This window comes from Dasypus novemcinctus, chromosome 17, assembly GCF_030445035.2.
Source record: "Dasypus novemcinctus isolate mDasNov1 chromosome 17, mDasNov1.1.hap2, whole genome shotgun sequence".
NCBI lineage: Eukaryota > Metazoa > Chordata > Mammalia > Cingulata > Dasypodidae > Dasypus > Dasypus novemcinctus.
The window spans coordinates 13,250,328-13,275,794 of NC_080689.1; the positions used below are offsets into that span (position 1 = coordinate 13,250,328).

At 40.2% G+C, this 25,467-nt stretch overlaps 1 long non-coding RNA gene across 1 annotated transcript; it reads right to left on the reverse strand.

The window, feature by feature from the left end:
• Positions 1-5,070: 5,070 nt before the first annotated feature.
• Positions 5,071-25,449, reverse strand: LOC131273936 (uncharacterized). The gene is made up of 4 exons (XR_009181102.2): positions 25,279-25,449; positions 23,131-23,333; positions 5,545-5,664; positions 5,071-5,148 (listed from the first exon to the last, which is right to left on the reverse strand). It is a non-coding gene; the product is annotated as an uncharacterized lncRNA (long non-coding RNA).
• Positions 25,450-25,467: the final 18 nt, after the last annotated feature.

Genomic DNA, 25,467 nt, shown 5'->3' on the forward strand with positions numbered 1-25,467 from the left:
CCGTCTGTGTCTGCACCATGCACCTGGGTTTGTTGGGGCTTCCCCAGTCAGGGTGGCTGAGTCCTCTGGAGGGGTGCCAAATTTGAGTAGGTTCTGTCTGCCCATTTTGGCAAAAAGCTGGAAAGGGGGGAGTGGCTTGTCCCTTTCCAGTTAGTCCACACCTTCTATTCATAAGCCATATTCCTATTTGATTGTTGTGCACCTGACTGCCTGGAAGGGGGAAGGTAAAAGGGATGAAAAGCAGAATCAAAATAAATGCAGTAAAGTTCCCTCCCTGGGGTGTCAAGGTCAAAATACATTTGCATTCTGCCCAGGGTCTTCTACTTTCCGAATCTCGTGAAACTGTAGAAATACTCTAAAATGTTTTAGAACTGTAAACTTGTTTGAAGAAAGGAGGCTATAGGTTGAAACAATTGACCTCTAATCACTTGATAGCCTTTTCAATGGTCTGGCTGGGAACTTCAGGGTTGTGAGACTACAGAGGAAAAAAAAAAGGAATGAAACGCCACTTTAAAATCTATGTTTGGCTTTTGTCACTTGCTGGTGCCTAAGAATTCATGGTAAAAAAGGTAAAAAAGTAGTTTAAAATGAATCTTTAAATGCCAATGCTCTCTTGCTGGTAAATTAGATGCATAACTTGCAGATGAGAATTTGTTTCAGTACTAAGAAAAGGCAGAACTTCACAAGATTGTGACTAATAAAATTCTTGTAGCTTAATTAATAAAAGTATCCAATTCACCTTAAGGTTAAAACTTAATGAAAACTGTAACTAAGAGTTAATGATCATTTATAGATGCATTTATGTTATAAAACAGTAGAAAAATAATAACTGAAATTACAACTGAGTAAATTTAGCCTGAAACTATTATTGTAAATGTAAATTCTAAACTAACCTTACCTTCGTTTATGGTTGCTTCAAGCCTAACCCCACCCCTTGCCTTTGCCTATGGTTATCTCATAACAGCATCTGCCCCTATAGTCCAGGGAAAGGCATACTTTGGGACATCCCTGTCTCCTGTCCTACTGGTTATTAGTAACCCTGCTTTCTCTCATGAATCCAAATGTAAACTAAATTGCTGCCTAGTGGAATTCTTAGCCCTTTAGATTAAACAATCACTTCAGTTTTATTATCTCCAAGGACTGGGGGGAATAAAGGAAGTCTCCTGCTTTAACTGTCAGTGTTCCTAAGAGTGGCAATTCATGAGAGAAACCAGTCTGTCTCCCTGAGGCTTCAAATAGCCTCAGTAAGTATACATAAAATTAATCTTGTTGCTTATTAAAATTCTGCTAAATTCAAGGTAAAATATAAAGTTCTAAAACAAAAAAGAATTGTATTAGAAAATTGGAAACATTTTGGTTACAATCCATTAGTTAAGAAACAAAATTTTTGTGTAAAACTGCATGGTCATAGTGTAAAACTGCACAGTCATAGTGCAAATTAAGAAAAGTTTCAGGAGTCTTTGAAATGTTTTGCAGTCACACTTATTTTGTTAAAAAAAATAGAAGTTTTAAGTAACTAAAGTTATGTTTTTGTGTCAAACTGTTCATGCCTGCCTATTTGCTCAAATGATTGGGGTTAAATATGCAGTTATATAAGTAATATATATTTCTAAAACCCAAATTAAACTAAATGGTATATAAAATAATGCAAATTACAAGTAACATCAATGAGTTGTGTTTCTGTGTCTAACTCTACTTGTGCCTACTTGCTCAGTGTATATCTTCATACATTGGGATAATAATATCAAATTAACATGTGAAAATTCCTAAAAGAGCTCTATTCAAATTGTTAAAAATTAAATATGCAGTTATATGTGAATAAATATTCCTGGAGTCCAAATTAGACTAAGCAGGATGGAAAGATCATATAGAAATCTAATTATAGGAACTATTGGGAAAGGGCCTCCTCTTTGCAAGAGTTTTGAGGGCAGGACTAAGTGCATATTAAACCTATCTACTAGGCTGGGGAATTAAGAATCAGTTTGCTCTGTAATTCCCCAGTTTAAACCTTTCGTAAGCCATAAAATAAAAGTAATTAGTGGCTCTGTTAACAAATTTCAGTAAGTAAAAAAAAAAAAAGAGGTTCATAAAATCTATGGAGAAATCTTTCCTGGATTATGATTAAATGAATTAACTAATTGTGTAATGTGTTTTGAAACCTGGTAGTCAATGTGCTTTTAAAAAAATTATTCATTTTCATAACTTAAACAAAGAAAAAGTTTTAGCTTCCTATACAGATAAAAAGAGAACATTCCTTGCATAAACTATAATGGTTTCAATTTTATTTAGCTTAAGTGTAATCTTATAAACTAAATTAACATATGTACAAAATGTTTAGAGTAATAAAAATTTAAGTTCACGTTAATAAAATTAAGCTAAAAAAAGATTGTAGATATTCTCTCTGAAAGAAATAAAGTAAATTTCTTTGGTTAGTAACTGTAATTTAATAAATTTATTTAAATGTAAGGTAACTAGTCAATGTGGTTGTAGTCAATTATAAAAAGTTTGTAAAACATATTCCAAACTGAAAACGTTTAAATAGTTCTAGTTCCAGAAGTCATTGTTAACTAAAAAAAATAACTTCATAGTAACAAAACCTGTCCGAAGGCCACCGCAAGGTGCATATTTAAGTAAATGGTAATAAAAAGTTATCTTGATTCTATTGGGAATATTTTGTTTTCATTTTCACAATGAAATATAGTTTTTTCCCTCTATTACTAAAGTAAAATACCTACTATTGTCTTCATGGTAAAATTGTATAAGTAAACAGTCATTTGATATATGATGTGTCGCATTAAATTGTTTAAAATATATATAAAAACAAGGAACAAACTTTAACATTGTCAAACTCTTTTGTGCATTCAAACCAGGCCTTGTATACATTACAAGTTGCCTCTCCATGTGAGTTATTGGCTAGGCTGGTCACTGACCCCTCAATTAAAAATATTTGCTATATCATCTTCTGGTTCTGCTTCTGAAGTAGATGGAAACTATGTTGCAGTTTGAAGCTCCCGCAGCAGCCAATGATGACTTGGTACAGCCAAATGTACAATGGATATCGCCTCCAGACTGGCAACGTTCCATAGTGCCAGAGAGCACTATGCACCAGGCTAGTAAAATACTGGAAACTCTCTCTAGAATCAACGATGCTGCAATTTGCTCACATGCTAAATGGAGCCATGATACCAAGGTACAGTAAATAAAACTTAAACACAGATGGTATTATGGCCTGCTCCCATGGAGAGAAAACATGTAAAGTATTACAAACCTGAAACTTAAAACTATTAATTGCAACTCTGAATCCTTCGCATTAAATAATACATTAATTAATATTAAGTGCTATACTCTTATCCTGTACTAAATATATGCCTAATAATTATAATGTTATCTTTTCTATTTTGGATTAAGTGCAAAAGTATATTAGATATGTTAAATTCCTAGTAAATTCATTTTCTAAACAGTTAATTAACATGTCTATAGAATAAGGTGGCAGTCTACTGTACTCTACTATGTAGCAAAAATGAGGCTTGTTTGCTAATAATAAGTCACCTATTGAACAAGTCAAAATTACTAGAAATTGTACAATTAAAACCAAAATGTTAAAAAGCTTTATTCTGTAGTTCTGACTACTCCCACAGCTAAAAACTAAGAAAATTTCCAACTTGGTGTACTAATCCTGAATGAAACCAGTTGCCCAAAGGGTGCCAGTTCACCAGGAGCATCTGACAGAGCACATGAGTGACAATCATTAAACAGCTTGAAATGTGTCTTCAAACAAAGCAAAGTATCTATTGCAATTTCTCTCTAAAAATAAATAACTTAGAAAAAATATATATATATACTGTTCCTACCAGTTTTTAAAAAGGAGTGCCATCTTTATAAGCACCTAACTTTGTCTACCTCTGTAATCCAATGTCCTCTTTTAAAACGGGTATTCCAAATTTTTAATTGTTTGTTTCTTTCAGAGTGAACATCTTATTAACCATATGAAAACTTCATCCAACTTCATGCAGAAGACCAGATCCATCTTCTTCCAGTTAAAATAAAATAGAGTTTTATACCTTGTTAAGCAAGGACTACAACCCAGGGTCAGCAAGAAGTAGTTATAGAAAAGAGATCATCTCCCTTCAGCACCCCTTTAAGATTAAAGGTGTAAACTCTTTAAGGGTAAAATAATTAATAGATGGATCTGGAGCCTGATGAAAATCTACATGGGCACCGGTGGCCTCAAACGACTGCAGGGGGGCCCTCACCCCAGGATTCTACTGTCCAGAGTGAAAACTTATAAACTTCTGGGAACAGGCTCCTGGATGCTACACTGAAAATTGATAAGTAAAATAATCAGTCAAAACAACAAACAGCCACCCACCTCAAAGCTTCAACAAAAATTATGCCAAAGCTTAGCAAGGTAAACTTTGGCATAAGGAGGGAAATGATGTGGGCGATGGGTGTCTCTTTGTCTCTTCAGAGATAGCCTTAACCTAAACTATCTGTCCTGACTTGTGGGTGTGGAACGATAAGAGGCTGCAGTCCTGCCCTTAGTGACCATGGCAACGACTCCAGTCCCAGGAAACAGTTTAACAATGCAAACTCTGTAAACTTTAAATAGTCAGGGGAAATGCAAACCAAATGTGCTAAAAGCTTATCTAGAATGTATGAAGTCCATGCTAAAAGCTTACCTAGGATGTGGAAGATATATGCTAATTCAAGCTTATTGAGAACTGAAACAAAAGGACCATTTGGCCTTTCCTCTCCGTATAAAAGGGACTTAGAAACAGAAAGCTCCTGAGTCCGGCCAGTCATCAATAAACCTTTTTCCTTCTCAAAATCATTCCTGAGTCCTGGCCTTTCTATACGTAAATAAGTGAACCGCTCTCAAATTCTATAACACTACCCCATCAAGGCTACGGAGAGAATCTGCTTCTTGATGTGGGTAGTTTGCGGGGTGTCCCTGCTAAAGCACTGCACTGTCTGCATTCCAAGCACAGGTGACGGGCAGGCTCCTTCCAGCAGTCCACCTCCCACCCTCCCACCCCACCCCCATCCCCTTGTCTCCAGGGCATTGCTTACTCTTGAAGTTGCCGTGGGTTTTTCTCATGTCCCCTCATCTTGCTGATACATTTTCTCTGGTTCCTCTCTGGTGACCTCCTAGTAAGACATTTGCACTATCTCAGCTGATTTCTGTTGCCCGCTGTGGCCCCGTGGTAATTTACAGATACTCTCTCATTTCAACTAGGACCTAGGGGATACTTGAAGGCTGCCTTTGGTGCATTTGAGAACCTGCTGCCTTCAAACATCACTGCTGGGACCTGGATTGCAAGTTTCCTCCACTCCTAAATTCTGCAAAACTTCAAGGAGCCTTTCATTTTGCTGTTCACCTCTCTCACCTCAAGATACTCAGAGGCAGGAAGACAACATGGCCACTACATTGATTCTAAATGCTGACCTTATCCCTAAAATGCTCTCTTTTTGTCCCCAGTTTTGGTTATAAAGCAGTGGTAGGTTTTTTAAGGGGGGAGTGGGCTTGAGGGAGGTGGCTCTTACCTGCTTGCACAGCCTTTCAAATTTATGCTGATCACATTTGGTCATAATTTGAACTAGAGCTAAGAAAAAATGTGGCTCTTTTTTCTCCAATCTTTGCTATCTTGTTGCCTTTCCAGCTTGCTGTCAAATTTGAGAGGGAAGGGAAAGCAAATTAAATAATACTTTTGCATGTTACCTCACCACAAATCATTACATTATACTCTATGCTTATAATATAGGAGAGATAAATAAGGCATATAAATCATTATAAATTAATTACATTGGTTTATGTTTGCATATTCTTGATGCCATACTTTGTTCCCAAAAAGAATATAGAAAATAACTAGACCTTATAAAATGTTTTGTATGAGAAGAATGAATAAATACCATGAAGGGATGGGAGGAGGGAAAATTCATTCCCCCTGAGGAGTAGAAAGCCAAGACTAGGATCAGGGAAAGTCTAAGTGACACATGGGGCAGGATTCTGTGTCATGTCCCCTTTATCCCCATTACATGGGCTGTTTGACTGATCAGAGCTCCTGTGACAAATCCTTAGTCTCCATACCATGTCTCCACACCTACTACAGCACAGGTATAGACATTACAGAATCTTTGCTTTATAATTTTCCTTGTCAACTGGGCCCAAACTCACCATAATCCTTAAATTCGCAACTCTCCTAAATTTGATCCCATGATCAGCAATTATTTTTGCATTAGAAAAAAGAAAATAAATCAGTCTCAGATTACCTCAACTTCACAACAAGCAAGGTTTCTGGATTCACATCTGCCTTGTCCACCTGTCCCCCCACAATGGAATTGGACACTTATGCCCATGCCTAGGACTTCCCTGTAATTTGTATTACATCCCACTGTCATTTGCAGAAATCTCATCATCTACTACCCATTTTCTCTTCTTGATATTAATCGTACTTGGCTTAGAGTCTGGGATCTTTGATTTGCTGTCTGCCATTATCGATTTGGGAAATTTTTCAGTCATTATTGCTTTAAGTATTTCCTCTCCTCATTTGCTCTTTCTTCTCCTTCTGGCCTTCCAATTATGCATATATTAAACCTTTTGTAAGTGTCCCACAGTTCTTGGATTTTTGTTCTATTTTTAGTCCCTCTTTTTTTTCACTTTGCATTTTAGCTTGAGCAATTTCCATTGACTTCAAACTCACTGATTATTTCCTTAGCTATGTCCATGCTACTATGAAAGGCAATCTTCATTTTGGTTAGAATTTTTGACTTTCAACATTTCCTTTTCTGAAAGGTGTCATCTTTGCTTTCATTATCCATCTGCTCTTACATGTTGTCTACTTATTCCATGAGAACCATAGTTATTTTAAATTTTCTGTGTGATAATTTCACAATCTGTTCCATAGTCGAGCCTGGTTCTGATGCTTGCTTTGTCTTTTAAACAGCGTTTTCCCTTGACTTTTAACGTCTTATAGTTTTTGTTGAAATCCAGATAATAGGAAAAATGGTTAAAGGCCATCATTATTGTGAAATTTTATATTAATTTGGCCAAGATTTTAAAAAAATATTTGCTATAGCTATAGGTCTCAGAGGCTTCCATTTCTCTAGTGACCTTGTTTTGTTTTGTCTCTCATGTAGGATCAGCAAGATTTCTCCAGGGAAACAGAAACAATAAAAGATTATACATAGACATATACCTATATATGTACAAACACAGAGAGATTGGTTTTAAGGAATTGGTTCACACAGTTGTGGGGGAGAGATAGGGTCTGACAAGTCTGAAACCTATAGGGCAGCCTGGCAGGCTGGCAACTCAGGCAGGAGTTTCATGCTGCAGTCTAGAAGCAGAATTTCTTCTTTTCCAGGAAATCTCAGTATTTTGTCTTATGGTCTTGAACTGCTTGGATATGGAGACCCACCCATAACTACTGAGGATAATCTTTTTTACTTAAAGTTAACTGATTACAAATGTTAACTGTTAGAGGTCCCCCCCTTACAAGGTTTGCAATGATTAACAGGTCATAAGGCTGTGGTTTCATTCTGATCCATTGAGCAAAGCTGCCTATGTGAGGAAGAGAACATAGCTTCCCCCAGGAATGAGCCATATCACAGTAGGAATGGAGCAGAAAAGGACCCTCATCCTTCCAGGCCCAGGCCCATCCAAACCTACCACATTCCAAGAATACCCTACCTCCTAGCCTGCTACCCCCAAGCCATACATAAGAAGAATTCACTTTTATAGGCCCTTATACTCAGACTCTAACCCCGTCCCTATGGACTAACATTTCCTGACTACTGATGTATTGTATAAAGTCATATCCACCACCTTCCACAAGCAGGCTGAAGTCTAAACTTCAGAACCCCTCTGCTGGGAGAGCTTCCCAATAGATTTCTTGCCTGCAAACATCAGTCTCTGTGTCCCAGTGAGCACCGTTTTCCTCTAACATTTGGTTCCAAATATCCGGATCTGGGACCATGTTGAGACTGATCAACTGGTGAGGCATTTCCACCTGCCACTGCTGAGACAGCCCATCCAACATTGGACCCGGAGTCATTGCTGGGTGAGTCAAGGATTTCTCTGACAGAAGATCCTGCTCTTTCTCTCTCCATTTTCCATTGTCCAGGACAACCACTGAAAAACCTCGCACTAGGTGAGTGATCCTCACTGCTGTCCCCAGGGGCCACGGTGGGCAGAAAGCCTGCATCCTCTTAGGAAGAAGCCCCTTGACTCCAGAGACAGCTGGCTTTAAGCTCGGTTTCCCATTTCCTTGGAGATTTCTGACTGTTTTGGGGCCACTTGTCTCAGAATCTCCCCTGTCCTAGAGATCCTTAGTTTCACCCATACCACCTCAAATGGGGAATTCAATTCCCACCCCACCCCCCCCAAAAAAAACCCACGTCTCTGGTTGTCTCCTTCATAACCTTAAAACACTGTACCCAAAAGGAGACAGTAGACCCAAAAAAACTTCATTTTTCTATTCAACCTCTGTGTGGCTGCAATACCAATTGGACAATGAAAGTCAATGGCCAGAGAATGGCACCTTCAATTTCCAAATTCTCCAAGACTTGGAGAGTTTCATCCAGAGCACTGGCAAATGGTCTAAAATTCCTTACATTCAGGCACTTTTTTTCCTTCAAAATTGTCCCTCCATTTGCCAGTCCTGTTCCTTATATCAAATCCATCTCTTACACCAAAAACCATCTCAGAAAGTTTCCTCCTCATCCTCTACAATCTCTGAAAATCTCGACTTCTATCGCTCAGAACAAGCTCCTCCCACACCTCCTCCCTATGTACCTTCCCCCTCACCCTCCATCCCCATTTCCATTACTCCCTCATCACTTCCACCTTCCGACCCCCCATTTTCCACCATGCCACCCTCTGCTCCCCCCTTCTCTCCCCCTCATACTTGTTCATGAAGACTATTCCCTTCTCCTCCCCCATTGCTATCCTCCACCTCTATTGATGCAAAGGCTGGCCCTTCTCCACCTCTTAGCTCTACACCAATTCCAACCTCCCTCTTATCCGTCTGAGAAGTAGCAGGAGCCAAAGGAATAACTAAAGTTCAGGTTCCTTTCTCACTCTCAGATTTGAGTCAAATAGAAAGCAGGTTAGGATCTTTCTAATGAAACCCTGCCGCATACATTAGGGAATTCCAATATCTCATACACTCCTATGACCTTACCTATCAGGACACGTATGTTATCATTACTTCCTCAACTACTCCAGAAGAAAAAAAAGCGCATTTGGACTACAGCAACCACGTTTGTAGATTCCACGCATACTCAAAACCCTAACAGACCCCCAGCAGGCCCCACTGCAGTTCCAACTACTAATCCTTCCTGGGATTACCAACAAGGCTCTACCACCCTTGCTCACATGGTCCATCTCTTAGCCTGAATAACAGAAGGCATGAAGAAGGCTATCCTTAAGGCACTTTATTGTGATAAAATTCAAGATATCTCACAGAAACCTGATGAAAATCCAGCTGTCTTCATGAATAGATTAACTGAGTCTCTTCTTAAATATACTAATTTAGATCCTGACTCAGATTCTGGTCAACTGTACTTACACACTCACTTCATCATTCAGTCTTATCCCAATATTAGAAAGAAACTACAGCAGTTAGAGGAGGGCCCTCAGACCTCTCAAAAAGACATAATTAAAGCAGCCTTGGAGGTCTTTAACAATGGAGAACAGGAAGTCAAATTAGAAAAACCTAAACGGGATCCAGCTAAAGCCTCCCTCCTAGCTGCTGCCCTCAGGTTTGATTCTTGAAAACCTGTTTCTTCTTCTTCCCTCTGGCCACCCCTGGGACCCTGTTTCAAGTGTGGGAAAGGACAGGCATTGGGCCCACTCCTGCCCTGATCCCAGGCCCCCAGTGGGGCCTTGCCCGGTGTGTTGCCACAGAGGTCATTGGAAGTTGGACTGTCCTGAAAACCCTGTTTCCAGGAAAGTTCCTCCAATGCACCCCATAGACCTGGAGCTGGGATTTTCCTTTGCAGACCTTCCTGGACTGATGAAAGATGACTGACAGGTACTGGATTCAGAAGGTCCGACATCTCCATCAGTAAGTCCGAACCAGGGGTTAGCATCAAGGTTGGAGGTAAGCCGATCTCCTTTTCAATTGACACGGGGCCACATATCCAGTCCTCTTAGAACATTCAGGGCCTTTATTCACTTCCTCAATCTCTATTGTGGGGGGATTGACAGCATTCCTTCTTCCCGTTTAATTACCAAACCGCTCATATGCTCAAGAGAAGATCTCACTTTCTCTCATCAATTTCTTATAATTCCTACTTGTCCCTCCCCACTGTTAGGCCTAGACATATTATCCAAATTCCACTCTTCCATTTTATTTATTCTCCCATCCTCTCAAACCAACTTCCTTCTCCTCCTGTCTACTACACCTACCCCCTTCCCGATCCCTACTGACATTACCCCAGTATAATTACAGACAGAAGTTTGCCCTCAGGCCTGGGATACTAATTCTCTTTCATTTGCAGCACAACACACCCCTGTTAAAAAAGTCTTAAAAAAAACCTCCTCTTTCACAAACATTCCTCAGTATCCCCTGTCCCTCAGTGTTCACCAAGGTCTTATTGACAAATTCTGTGTTGCCCGTCTTTTGTGCCCAACCAACTCACCCTTTAACACCCCCATCCTGGCAATAAAGAAGCCAAACAGGAGGTATCACCTTGTACAGGACCTTAGAACCATCAGTGAAGAAACACAACCCATCATCCCTTTAGTTCCTAATCCATAAGGTCCCTTGTCTCACCATAACTGATCTTAAGGATGCCTTCTTCACTGTCTCCTTAGATGAAACTTCCCAAGACATGTTTGCTTTCATATGGATGGGCCCAGAGGACCCCTTAAACTCCCAATAATTAATGTGGATGGTCCTTCCCCAGGGCTTTAGAGATAGTCCTCACATTTTGGACAGGCTCTATGATGAGATCCCTCTGACCTCCAGCTTCCCTCCAGTACCCTCCTTCGATATGTCGATGAGTTATTCCTCTGTAGCCCCTCCTTACAGACCTCTTTAACTCACACTATCACTCTGCTTAACTTCCTCGGAGATATGGCATCTCCCCAAACAAGGGACAATTTTTTAGAACTGAAATAACCTATCTAGGTCTTCGTCTCTCTCCCTCACATAAACACCTAACCACAGATGGAATCCAACTTGGCAGGGACTATCCACTCCCATAGACCAAGGCAGATCTCCTTTCTTTCTTAGGGCTAGTCAACTTTTTCTGTCTCTGGAATCTAAACTTTGGACCCATGTCTAAACCTCTCTACCAAACTGCTTCTGGCAACCTGTGAAGGCCACCTGATCACCCTCTAATGCTCAAGTCACCTTCTGTGAGCTTAAGGAAGCCTCGATGACTGCACCCACTGTAGCCTTTCCTAACCCCGCTAAACCCTTTTCCCTCCATGTCGATACCCGACATGGATATGCACTGGGAATCTTAACAGAACCCTACAGCTCTGATAATTAAGTCATTGCCTACTTCTCCAAACAGTTAGATCCTGTAACCCTTGGCTGTCCTACTTGCCTCAAAACCCTTTCTGCAACTTGCCTTCAGGTGCAAGAAAGCTTTAAACTATCTCTGATAAATCATCTCGATGGTTTTTCCTCATATTCCTTTTCATCTCTCTTAACTCACAAATCTATTGCATCTGTCCCCTCCACCTGCCTCCAAGCCCTCCATGCAACCCTTCTACAAAACCATGGAGTCTCCCTACACCACTGTCCTCCTTTCAATCCTGCCACCCTCCTTCCCACCGAACCCAACCCACCCCCAGAAACACCCACCGCTAATTACATACAGGATTGTAATGAAGTGCTTGATCTCCTTGCCAAACCCTTCCTAATATTTTAGACACCCCTCCTTCTAATCCTACTCATACATGGTTTATTGATGGCAGTTCTATGAAACTTAACAACACCATTCAGGCCGGATAGGCTATTGTTACCTTAACTGCAACTGCTGAGGCAGGTCCCTTTTCCCCTGGCACAACCTCACAATAAATTGAGCTCATAGCCCTCACCAGAGCACTGGTCAGAGGCAAGGGGGAAGTCCTAAACATCTACATGGACTCTAAATATGCATATCACATCCTACACTCACACACACTCATCTGGCAGGTGAGAGGGTTCCTAACCTCTAGCGGATCCTCCATTGTGAACAAAGATCTCATCCTACAATTACTCAAAGTGGCATCACTTCCAACCCATGCTGATCTAATTCACTGCAAAGGCCACCAAAAATTGAATTCTGCATCTGTTGGCAATAATCGAGCCGATGCTAAAGTCAAAGTGCAAGCTATGCAACCCTACCGAGGTTCACACTCCACTGTCACACCCATTATCCTAGCACTTCCATACCTTGCTCCCCCCCCCTTACACACCTGAAGAAACCTCAAAGTTCCTGCTTATTGGAGAAAAACAAACTGAGGGGTGGTTCATGAAAAAACGGACAAATGAAAAACACATGACATTCTCACCTCCCTGCACAATCAGTACCATGTAAGACACAAACCGCTTTCACAACTCTTATCTAACGCTCTACACTGCCCTGAACTCCCAAAATATTTAAAAGAAATTATGAAAAGCTACTCTATTTGCCAACAAACTAATATCCATGGAAACTTTACACCTCTCTCTTTCACAGCCCTCCAATTCAGAGGTTCTATGCCAGGACAAGACTGGCAATTGGACTTTACCCATATGCCACCAGTAAAGAAGTTTAAATACCTCTTGGTCTTTGCAGACACCTTTTCCAGATGGGCTGAAGCATTTCCAGTCACCTCTGAGTGGGCTGATATTGTAATTAACATCCTGTTAACAGAAGTAATTCCCAGATTTGGCCTTCCCTCCTCTCTGCAGTCAGATAATGGCACAACCTTCACCTCAGAGACCAAAAAAAGGGGTTTGTAGTGCCTTAGGAATTACCTAGAAGTTACATATTCCTTACAGCTCTCAGCCATCCAGAAAAGTTGAGCGCATGAACAGAATCCTAAATCAATAATTAATTTAGTCAGCCAAAGGGGTGCTGATGCAAAATACCAGAATCAGTTGGTTTTTATAAAGGGTATTTATTTGGGGTAGGAGCTTACAGATACCAGGCCATAAAGCATAAGTTACTTCCCTCGCCAAAGTCTATTTCCATGTGTTGGAGCAAGATGGCTGCTGATGTCTGCCAGGATTCAGGCTTCCTAGGTTCCTCTCATCCCAGGTCTTGCTTCTCTCCAGGCTCAGGGTTCTTCTCTTCCCAGGGCTTGCTTCTTTCCAGGCTCAGCATTCCTCTTATCCCAGGGCTTGCTTCTCTTTCCAAATTCCAACATTAAAAACACTCCACTCTGTCCTTTGCCATGTCTTTTATCTGTGAGTCTCCACCCACCAAGGGACAGGGATTCAAAGCCCTATTGGCACACGAGGTTTACCTGATTGCTTAATCAAGTTAACCTCTGAATCCAATATAATCTAATATGCCCAGAGGAAAAGACCAGTTTACAAGCATAATCCAATTTACTTTCTGGAATTCATCAATAATATCAAACTCTTACAAACGGGATCCTAAATCAACAATTAACCAAATAAACAATGCAGGTATAGACATCATGAACTGAACTTCTGCCCTTAGTTCTCATAAGTATTTGAACCCTTCCTTGAAAATCACACTGCATAAGCCCCTTTGAAATCCTACATTGATGCTCTTTCACCCTTGCCAATATACCCTCAATTATCAGATTTCAAAAATAACAGTTGACCTAACACAAATGTATTCATTCCTGCATCAGCTAACTGACTCCACTCTTCTTGCACTGGAACCTTCTGTCCCCTCACTGCGCATTCATCCAGGTGATTGGGTATACCTAAAGGCCTTACATCCCAAGTCTTTAACCTCAAAATGGATGGGTCCTTTTCTTGTTCTCCTAGACCTAACACTCAAGATATATACACCTGTGAACCTCTCAGAGACCTATGCTTGAAACTCACAAAAAACCAAGGTGACAACATTCCAATTACTACCAACCCCCTTTCCCTTTAATCTCTCTCCCTTTCCCTTCCTGCCATTCAGTCATAATTATACTTAAATCTGGCAGCACCTATTCGTAAGTTATTACTCAAGGCCAACATGTTTTGTATCATTCTCTGCTCACACTTTGTCACCCCCTCTACCCTTTCACTCAAGTAGTACCTTTACATCATTCAGGACCTGTGGTTACAAGGAGAGCTTTCTGATTTTACCCTGAAGAAATCTTTCTCCTTTGCCACCCTCTTCCTTTTCTTTACTGTCCAAAGTCTCTCTATGATGGATGTCCTGTATTTCACTTTTCTGCTCCTCTTTGTACTAACCTCTCAAAAAGCCCCTTATCGTCCCCTTACAGATACTATCCAAACCATGGCAACTGCAATTACCCATTCTGATTTCTGGATATGCCCTGAGCATATCCATGCTGAAACTATATCCTTACCTGCCTTTCCTCTAAGTCCAGAAACTCTCCTGCATGTTCACCCACAATACCCTGGCTTTGGAGGCCAAAGGGTTACAGAACTGCCCCCCTCCCAAGTTTACTAGAATATGAAGATATACTAATTCTCCATCAGGCCTTAAACATCTCTCATTCAGGGGAAAATTCAAATTCTATTGCTATGGTCACCGTCCTAAAGGACAGACCTATTTTATGCTTTAAATACCTATCCACGCAACCTTATTAATTTAGGACATATACCCACTACAGCTTGTAATCATACTCTACTCTTTAGCACTACTACACTGCCCTGGCAGGTAGATTTGAAAGTGCCAGGTAAACATCTTAATTCAACCTATTTTGGAATGACTCAGGCATCAATCAAGCACTACCTACAAGAGTGAGCAATAAAAATTATAGTGAAAATGTACTGTGTGCTTCAATAGCTCTTATAGACAAACCAAGTTATTCGAAGTAGGACAATTTAACCAGATTAAAACCTAGAAAAACCCAAAATATTTCTTCACTTTTCTTTTCCCAAATCTTCTCTGCCAGATTAACCTAACATACAATACTCCCAAACCCCACTATTCTCCTTTATGTGTTACATGGAGGAACTCAAATATTCATTCTTATTTTATTCCCTCAGGCCCCTTAACAGCACTACCACTTATGGGCACAGGTTTCTATTTTCTGTGTGATAATACTGCACACCTAACACTTCCTACCATATGGACAGAAACTTGCACTATAGTATCTATTATCCCCAACACCACTATCCTAAAACCCTAAGATATGGCCTCCTCTGGACAGATACCTAATCTTGGTTCTTTTCTTCAAACCTTACTTTAGCCTCAACAACTGAGTGAACAAAAAAAGATGCACTTTCTTAGGGGACCCAAAATTTGGATTATCATGCCCATGATAATCCAATCCTAGAAAGGCTGGCATAGAACACACCATCTTTCGCGGTCTGTTCTGGTTTGTTGGAATTCCAGTGTTAGAATGAGCAATCCTAAATATCTCCCTCACATTACAGCTATTCTGGAATGCAGCCATATAGGAAATTAACAGCCTGGCATCAGTTGTAATGCAAAATAGAAGAGCACTGGATGTCCTCACTGCTGTCATGGGAGGCACTTGTGCAATCATAGATGAAACTTGTTTCTATATTAACAGAATGAGTCAGGTAGAAGAAAATCTCAAAACTTTAATGACACCATTACCGATAGTATTGCTGCTGCTTCTTTTTGGTCCTTGTCTCTTACAGCTTCTTGTCGGATTCATATGCCAAATCATACAATCAACAACACAGGAATATGTAAATGGCATCTTTTTGCTACATGAACTCCAATACCAACCTCTTCAGAACCAGAAATGAGAACCCACTGGACAGAACAGAAGGGAACCTTTGACCACCCTGTGACAGCAGGAAGTAGTCAGACTTAGTAGATGCCCCGAATTCCCACTCCCTTCCGTTCTGCCCAGTGTTCCCATTACTTGGGTCCTTCATCCTATATATATAATCAAAGAGTTAGGAATGTTAGAGGTCCTGCCTTACAAAGTTTGCAATGATTAACATGTCATAAGGCTGTGACTCAATTCCGATCCATTGAGCAAAGCTGCCTACCAGAGAAAGACAGGGTATCTCCCCCCAAGAATGAGCCATATCACAGTAGGAATGGAGCAGATAAGGACCCTCATCTCTTCTAGCCCCAGGCGCATCAAACCATCCCACATTCCAAGAATACCCTACCTCCTAGCCCACTACCCCCCAAGCCATACATAAGAAGAATTCACTTTTACAGCCCCTTACTGATCCCAGGCAATCAACCCCTCTGACTCTAACCCCCTTCCCATGGGCTAACATTTCCCTGCCTATTGAGGTACTGTATAAAGCATATCTGCCACCTTCCATGAGCAGGCTGAAGTCTAATCTTCAGACCCATGTTGCTGGGAAAGCTTCCCAATAGATTTCCTGCCTGTAATCATCAGTCTCTGTGTTCCAGTGAGAGCCTTTTTTTTTTCTTTAACATTAACCACATCTACAAAATCCCTTCACAGCAATATCTAGTCTAGGGCTTGATTAAATGACTGGGTACTATAGTCTAGCCACATTGACACATAAAATTAAGCATCACAGACCATCCCTTGTCAACTTGGCACTTATGCACAGGTCCTTAATAGTTAATATCCAAATAAAGACAATAAGAAAGTAATAGTTCCACTTAACATGATACAACTATCCTGTGTACAAAATAAAAACACACTAAATCTTTACTTGAAAGAGAATGCAAAGCTCTTGTGATGCTCGTCTCCTGCTTGATATACTGTAACTTAACTACCATGATGTAAAGTTAACAGTATTTAAATATATGATGTAAAGTTAATAAATCTTATGTTACATGATAAGGGAATAAGGGAGAGAAGAAAACAAAGATATATTCATTACACAATAAAAAAAGGAATATAACGTACAACCCTCTTCTCCACAATTGGTTACATAGTCATGACTGGTATTTATGATTACTTTAACATTGCATTGCATATTTTGTTTGCCTTCAGCAAGAATTTTGGCTGGTCACCGTTCTTGCCTGGTAGGATGACCCAAACCTTCATTTCTAAAGGTCTGAGATATTAGTTGCCCTGACTCTACTGAGTTTTTAATCGTTTTCCATTGGCTTTAAACACAGGGCATGGTAGTACTGAGATGCTCCAAGGAATCTCTTATATTCCAGACATATTCTTCTTTCCCCTATTGTTTAGTAGCAACTCAATTCCCCCCTTGGTAACCAAAATAAATCATCCTCACCATTGTAGTCACTGCCTTCTTTGTTGATTCAGAGGCAAGAGGAGCTCAGAATGGGTTGGGTGGCACTTAACTTCCATTTCAATGGAATCATTGTTTGTCTCCTGGTGGAAGCATTACTTCCTTTTGAACTAAAGCCTATAGACTAGCAGAACATAAAGTAGTGGAGACATGAAGGAAAAATTTACTAGTAGATTACCAGAGTTAATAGTGAGTGTGCTACTCCCATTTCCACCCCCAATTCCTGGACACATGAATCCTGGCTATGGGAGAAACAGCACCATATTTGGATGCTGATTTAGAGCACATACAGTTTCCTGGATAATATTGCCCCAGTCATGCAAGGTACTGCCACCTAGTTGGAGCTGTAACTGAGTCTTCAAAAAAGGTCATTCTACCATTCTATCAATCCAGCTCACTTTAGGATGATGGGGAACAAAATAAGACTGGTGACTTCTACTGGCATGGGCTCATAGCCATATTTCATTTGTTATGAAGTGAAGACCTTGATTAGAAGCAATACTGTATAGAATACCCATGATTGTGGATTAGGCAGTTTATAAGACTACAATTGGTAATTTTGGCAGAATCATTGTATGAAATGAAAGCAAATTGATATTCATAACTATCTATTAAATAAGAATAAAATGCTGCCTCTTCCATTATGGAAATTGTCTAGGTAGCTCACTGATCACCACAAGGAATGGTGCCATATCAGGGACTCTGTGTTAGTCTCTGTTGTTGGCAGGTTGGACATCGATTGGCAGTTGTAGCCAGTTTGGCCTTGATAGTGGAACCCCATCTTGCTGAGCACATGCATAATCTCCATTCCTAACACCGTGGCCACTTTTTACATGAGTCCATTGGTTAATCACAGGAGTGACTGGGAAAAAAGCCTGAATAGGATCCACAGAAGGTCATCCTATCTACTAAATTATTAAAATCCTCTTCTGCTCTGTGAATTATGAGCATTTACATGGGACACAAATACCTTTGCATTTCTCACACATTTAGTAAGGTCCATCTACATACCTCTTCCCCAGACTTCCTTGTCAGTAATTTTCTAATCATGTTTTTTCCAAGGCCCCGACCACTCAGAGAAACCATTGGCCACAGTCCATGAATTGGCATATGTGTGTGCCTCTTGCCATTTCTTTTCAAGCAAAATGAACAACCAATGCACTGATGAAATTTCTACCCAGTGAGGGGATTATCTTCACCACTGTTCCTCCAGGATTCTCCAAAAAGCAGCAGTAGTATAGCAACTGTACACTTTCAAGTAATGTATGCATATGGGTAGAATCATATATAAATTAGGCCTTAGTTTTCTCTTCCCCCATGAGGCTATAGCTGTAGGCTCCCAAAGAGAAAATCATGTAGTAGGAGTGGGGGGCATGGGCATTTAGTCCACTTTCTTATATAACTTACCTGTGCCCTCAGAGCCTCCTTGAGTCTGATTTTGTATATGCTATTCCCATTTGATGATGGAGTGCTGCTGTGCATACCCAAACTTTTGCGTAGTTCATGATGGGCAGCTCAGCTCTCATGGTAACTTGGTAGGCCATGGTCAAGTATTTTATACCCACTAAGGCCCAGGAGCAAGCCAAAAATTGGTTCTCAAAAAGAGAGTCATTATCCACAGAGGATGGCAGTGCTTTGTTCCAAAATCCTGTGGATCTGTGTTGTGATTCTAATATAGGGGCCTACCAAAATTTTCAAACAATATCTCTATCAGACACCCTTGCATTTACTGAATTATATTGCGTAAGGTTGTTGGAGAGCCTCTTCTTGTTCTGGGTCCAATTAGAAACTAGCAGTGTTTGGGATCATTCAGTAGATAGGCTGGAGTAGTACACTCGTGTCGCAGTGTGGGCTCGCCCGGAGGGCCGCTGCAGAGGCGGTGTGGGCTCGGGCGGAGGGCTGCAACACACGGTGGGGCCTTCCGAGAAGGCGCTCCAGGGCCGGCAAGGTGCGGAGGACACGCGGTAGGAAGAATACTACAGAGGAGACCAGGATCTGTGCGCAAGTCTGATTTATTCAGGAAGTACAGCGGTTAATATAGGGCGAAGACGAGGGAGGGGCAGGGGGCGTGGCCGGGGGGCCGCAGACGGCTGATAGGTTCGTGCAGGGGTGCATCACTGGTTGCGGGCAGAAGACGGGGTAGCCAGGGTTCTCGGCGGCAGCGAGGCGGGGCTGTCATGGCGCGGAGGTGGCCCTCGGGGGAGAGGCGGGGTTAGGCCACCGAGGGGGAAGCGGGTGCAGCTGGGCAGAGGGGCGGGCAGTACGCCCGAACCCCAAGCGGAGGGCCTTAACGCCCGTTCCCACCACCCGGGTCCGACTCGCACCGGCGCCTGGAGACGAGCCGACCCTTGCTGTCGCTGCGCTCCCACACGGTGCCACCCTACACACTCGAATTTGGAATATGCTCCAAAATCAGAAGAAGCTAGACTTCGTGTCTCCTTTTTGGTTGTGGGAAGGCAAAATGCAGCAACTTATCCCTAAATATAGGGCAACTCAACATGCCCCACACCACTGAACCCCTAGAAATTTCACCCCCTGACAAATATCTTGCCAATAAATCTAAAGTAGTTATTTCTTGCTCACTAGGTTCAATTAGCATAATGTCATCAACATAATGGATCAATGTGATGCTTTGTGTAACTGAAAAATGATAAAAGTCTTTGCATCTAAATGATGATATATGCCTTAAGAATTGATACACACCGGAGATAGGACAGTGAAAGTATATTGCTGGCCTTGCCAGTTGAAAGAAAACTGTTTCTGGTAGTCTTTACTAACAGGTGTCAAGAAGAAAGCATGTCTGGGTCAATAGATGCAAACCAGGTTCTAGAAGATGTGTTAATTTGCCCAAGCAATAAAACCACATGTGGAACAGCATCTGTAACTTGAGTCATCACCTGGTAAAGTTTACAATAATGCATCGCCATTCTGCTCTTTTCTGCAGGAGCCAAATAGGCAAGTTGAATAAAAATATGGTTATGCCTCTTCAAGCCCTTGACTAGAGATTAGTCCACTAATCTCCTGAAGGATTCTTCAGTAATATGGTATTGTTTCTGATTTACTATTTTTCTAGGAAAAGGCAATTCTACTGGTTTCCACTTGGCTTTTACCTTCCAAAAGACATCAAACTGCTTTATTACATTGATGACATTATGCTGATTGGACCTAGTGAGCAAGAAGTAGCTACAACTTTAGACTTAATGGTAAGGTATTTGCGTTCTCATTCCACTGATCAGGGAACCAATGTGGGGATTCTCCCAGTTGCTGAGTAGATTTATTCCAATTATGCATTCCAGAACTGAGGGAAAAACACAGGATGAGTTTAGGGATCCACTGGCCCTACTATGAGAAAGACCAGAGTTAAAATTCCATTGATCCTCTGAACTCCATAAGCACCTATGGTTGGTGGACCACAGTAAGGTTTTGGTGCTCTTGGAATCTGTTAGTTCAGAGCCAGTGTTCAACAATCTCTGAAAAGTCTAATTATATCCTTCTTTCCAATGCACAGTCACCTGGTGTATTAGTCAGCCAAAGGCATGCTGATGCAAAATACCAGAAGCCTGTTGGCTTTTATAAAGGGTATTTATTTGAGGTAGGAGCTTACAGATACCAGGCCATAAAGCATAAGTTACTTCCCTCACCAAAGTTTATTTCCTGGCAAACATCTGCCAGGGTTCAGGCTTCCTGGGTTCCTCTCTTCCCAGATCTTGCTTCTCTCTGGGCTCAGGTCCTCTGTTTTCTCCACAAGGGCAGCTATACACTATCAGGCAAACAGCTCTGTCACTCTCCCTGGAGTTTCTGCTGTATCTAAGGAGCTATCTCTATTCCACTGTGTTCTTTTCCTGGCTCAGGTCCTCTTTTCCCAGGGCTTGCTTCTCTTTCCTCTGTGTGCTTACTTCCTGGGGCTCCACCTGACACTCCAGCATCAGACTCCTAATCAAAACTCCAGCATCAAAATCTCCAACTCTGTCCTTTGCCATGTCTTTTATCTGTGAGTCCCCATTCACCATGGGGCAGGGACTCAACACCCTACTGACATGGCCCCATCAAAGTCCTAATCATAATTTAATCATGCTCAGGTACAGACCAGTTTACATACATAATCCAATATCTATTTTTGGAATTCATAACTATATCAAACTGCTATACCTGGCAAAAGACATTTGCAGACATCTGGAAGAAAGATAAGTGATATAAATGTTTGCTAGTGTAGCAGGGTCTTTCCTCAAGGGGCCCAGCCTCTGCTTCATTTAAGGAGTTCTGGGTGGATAAACTGGCTCACACCTGTGAATTAATGTTTTGGTGATTCAAATTATTCTTCCATTCACTTGACCTAGAACTCTTCTGCTTATACAGATCAAGTAAGAATTTAATAGACTGTCCACCTATTTCTCTGGAGGATTACCATGATCAACTAGTCACTACCATTATCTCTGAGAGTCTGACTATTCTATTATTGCTTTGATACCACTGCTGTCTTCTTAGTCTGTATTTTCTCTCTCTGCATGATTCTATTCACTCCTATGACTCCAAGTGTCATTTATGTGACAATAAATCCTGAAGCTCTACATTTAGTCCAATATTCTCTTTTGAATTTCTATTCCATATCTCGTTGGACATCTTCTAGGGTGTCCCATAGACATAAACTTATCACGCTCAACACTGAACTCCTCCTCCTTCTTGTATGCTCTGTATATCAGCTGACACCATGCACTGTCTTCACAAAAAGGGTATAATGTATCTCTATATACATGTGTAATATAATACATAATAAATATATCTAAATAGATACATATTATAGTATAATTACATGTAATATATATCATTTCTATTATAGTATAAATTTTATAATTTATGTATATTATATTTATCATATTGCATATGTATTCCTCTCTCTCACTTCCCCAACTAAAACCAAATATCTGTTAGTGTACATAATAATATTTCTCAAACTTGACCACTTGTCTCCCTTCTTACTTTATTTCAAACTTATATAACTGCAAGGACTTTCCTAACTTGTCTCCCTGCCTACAGTGTTGTCCTTTCCCAATTCATTTTGCTTATTTCACTTTCTTTTTTTTCTTTTATTTATTTATTTATTTATTTATTCTTTTTTTTAATATTACATTAAAAAAATATGAGGTCCCCATATACCCCCAGCCCCCTCACCCCACTACTCCCCCCATAGCAACATTCTCCTCCATCATCTTGACACATTCATCGCATTTGGTGAATACATCTCTGAGCACCGCTGCACCTCATGGTCAATGGTCCACATCATAGCCCACACTCTCCCACGTTCCATTCAGTGGACCATGGGAGGACCTACAGTGTCTGGTAATTGTCCCTGCAGCACCATCCAGGACAATTCCAAGTCCCAAAAACGTTTATTTCACTTTCAATGTGAAGCTTGTAAAATGGAAAACTGGGTATGCCATTTCCTTACTTAAACCCTCCAATGCTTTATTCCCTTAGCAGAAAGAGCAAACTCCTTACTTTGGTGTATAAAGTCCAACTTAATCTGGGCTCTGCTCAGCACTTTCTTTTCAAGGACCCTGCCTATGTCATTCATCTAGTGGGTCATTAGGACCAGGTGAAGGTTGCATTCACCTGGCTAACTCATTTTCCTCTTAGGTCAGTGCTTAGCTATGGCTTTCCCCAGGAACTTCCCTTTGGTCACCTCCTCAGATTTGGTTTCATGTGTTTTAATAGGAATTGTATTATCATACCTTGTATCAATAGACATTTAACTTCATTTTATTCCCTGGTAATTTGGGTTGGATAACATCTGTTTCAATTTCCATCAAGTATGACTTACTGTTCGGTAAAAACTTGGAAGCTAAAACTTGGACTCTTCAGACACCCTTGCTGCCAAGTTTTCTGTTATGCTTTAAGTTCTTCCACTTAGATGCACTTGCACAGGGACTTGAATTCAGAAGAAATTAAGTGTGAAGCTAAGCGGTTATATTCGAGGCATCCATTGTGTTGGAACATCAGTAGCAGATACCGTTGGCTCTGGAACTGTACCGAAATTTCAATTTTTCAGGTAAGGTCCTGTAATTCTGGGGGTAGTAGTTGGCACTGAAAGGTTTTTGTTTGTTTGTTTTTATCATTAACTTTCTGTTGGTGCCTCATGTAAAGGCTCAATCAACATCCCAGTTGTATTATTCTAGAGGCTCAGTTTTGAGCTTTACCTTTTTCAAGTATTTCAAAAGTATATAATTCCATGCATTAAATCTCTTTCTACTTAAATGGCTAAATAGTGTATGTTCAATCGGAAGGAATCAAAACTTCTTAACCCATGTATCCTGTATTATCAACAGTATCCAACACATAGTAGTCTCTCAATAAATATTTATTGATTGAATGAGTGGATGCACATTGACATGTTATTTCCTTTCTCTAAAACATGTCAAGAAATTTTTCAATATTTTCTTAGAATAATAACAAAATTAAAGACTAGAGTATATATGGCAAACATGTAATGATAGCAAGAGTAATTACTCTCATCACCTAAATAAAACTCACAGCAGTTACAGAATAGACTTACTCTACAGGAGATTATCAGGAGCTATGTATTCACGAATTAACTGTAGCAAGTTGGTTATTTTGAAAATATATCCTAATAGTTCTTCATAAACTCATTTCTATCACAAGTTAAAACTTTATATCTTCTGCTTCATATGTAATTGAACATTTTAACCATTTGAATAAAAGTTTGTTCAGTTTATTGGATTTTTAAAAAAGCTATACCATTTTTACTTCTTAATCCAAATATCTAGAGATATATACATATATGCATAATGAGAGGTAATAAATGCATTTTCTTCAGATTAGGTATTAAGGGTTATTTTTCTCATAGTAAATTCTCCTAGTATAGGTAAAGGAAATAGTTTATGAAAATCTCATCCAATGTACCAAAGTATTTACAGAAACCACAGAGGTAGTCTTTAATCCAAGTCCCATTCCAATCCAATCTTGTATTAGTTTCATGAGCCAAGCAATAGCTGGCTCAATCACATGGCTGTGTGAGCACAGCTGTTGCCCTTTATTTTAATTAATTTTCTTATTTATTTATTTTTAGTAAATTTTATTTCAACTTCAAAAATTAAAATAATGGACAAAAGGCAGCTTAAAAAATTCTGTCCAGGCATGTTAACCTAATTTAATCCTTAAAACAAACTCAATTGTTTCTCCAGTTTTCAGAAAGATATGTAAATGAGCACAGACCAGTTAAATGACATGGCCAAGGTCTCCTTGCTACTGAAGAAAAGGAAGAAAAAAATGCTTAGTCATATCCATCTTATAAAATCCCATATTCTTCATATTTTACCTGTAGCATTGATGTAACACCTTCTTGGCCTGTCCTAAAAAAATTTACATTACTGTTAACTAAGGTCTATAAGTTGCATTAGTTGCATTTATTCCATCAAACTTTAATCTCCTTAGGTTAACTGTATTTCAGTGACAAAGTATTTGAGCAATAGACAAAGCTATCCAGGGAAATGTTAAGATAATTTTACTTAGAAGTATTGAAGGAAAGTAAATGGTCTTTGATAGAATGTTTGGACAGAGGAAGAGAAGGCAAGCTTCTGTATGGAAGAGATCATTGAAGAAGACTGAACCAATGTTCAGAAACAAATAAATCTCAGAACAGAAGCCATAGCAATGGACTTAGTAACTACTTTTTTATTTTAAAGTCTAAACACAGATTCTGGCTAGACAGAAACTTTACAATTTGTGCCAAGATCATAGGGACTGGAAATATATTCGATGTTTAAGATTTGTTCCCATTCAACAGATATAAAGTGCCACTTTCCCAAGACAAACTTTCCTCCTCTACAGCTCCACATTTTGAGAAATGGCATCAGGATCCCCCATGTCATTTGTATTGTAGGCTAAACTGTTCTAATAAATTCTCCCAAATGTATAATGATGCAAATGCAATAGTTTATTTCTTACTTACCTAGAAGTCTGTCACTGCTGATGCCCACTGCTGGTGGGAAGCTGGTTCTCCTCCAGGCATTCAGGTTACTCCATCTACTGGTTGCAACACAGGTGTAGTGTTGTCCCTAACAAAGTTCTTGTCTTAGGGGGAAAATTTTTACCAGAGCCTTATCTCATCCGGGGATTTCCCTCATCCCAGTCCTATCTA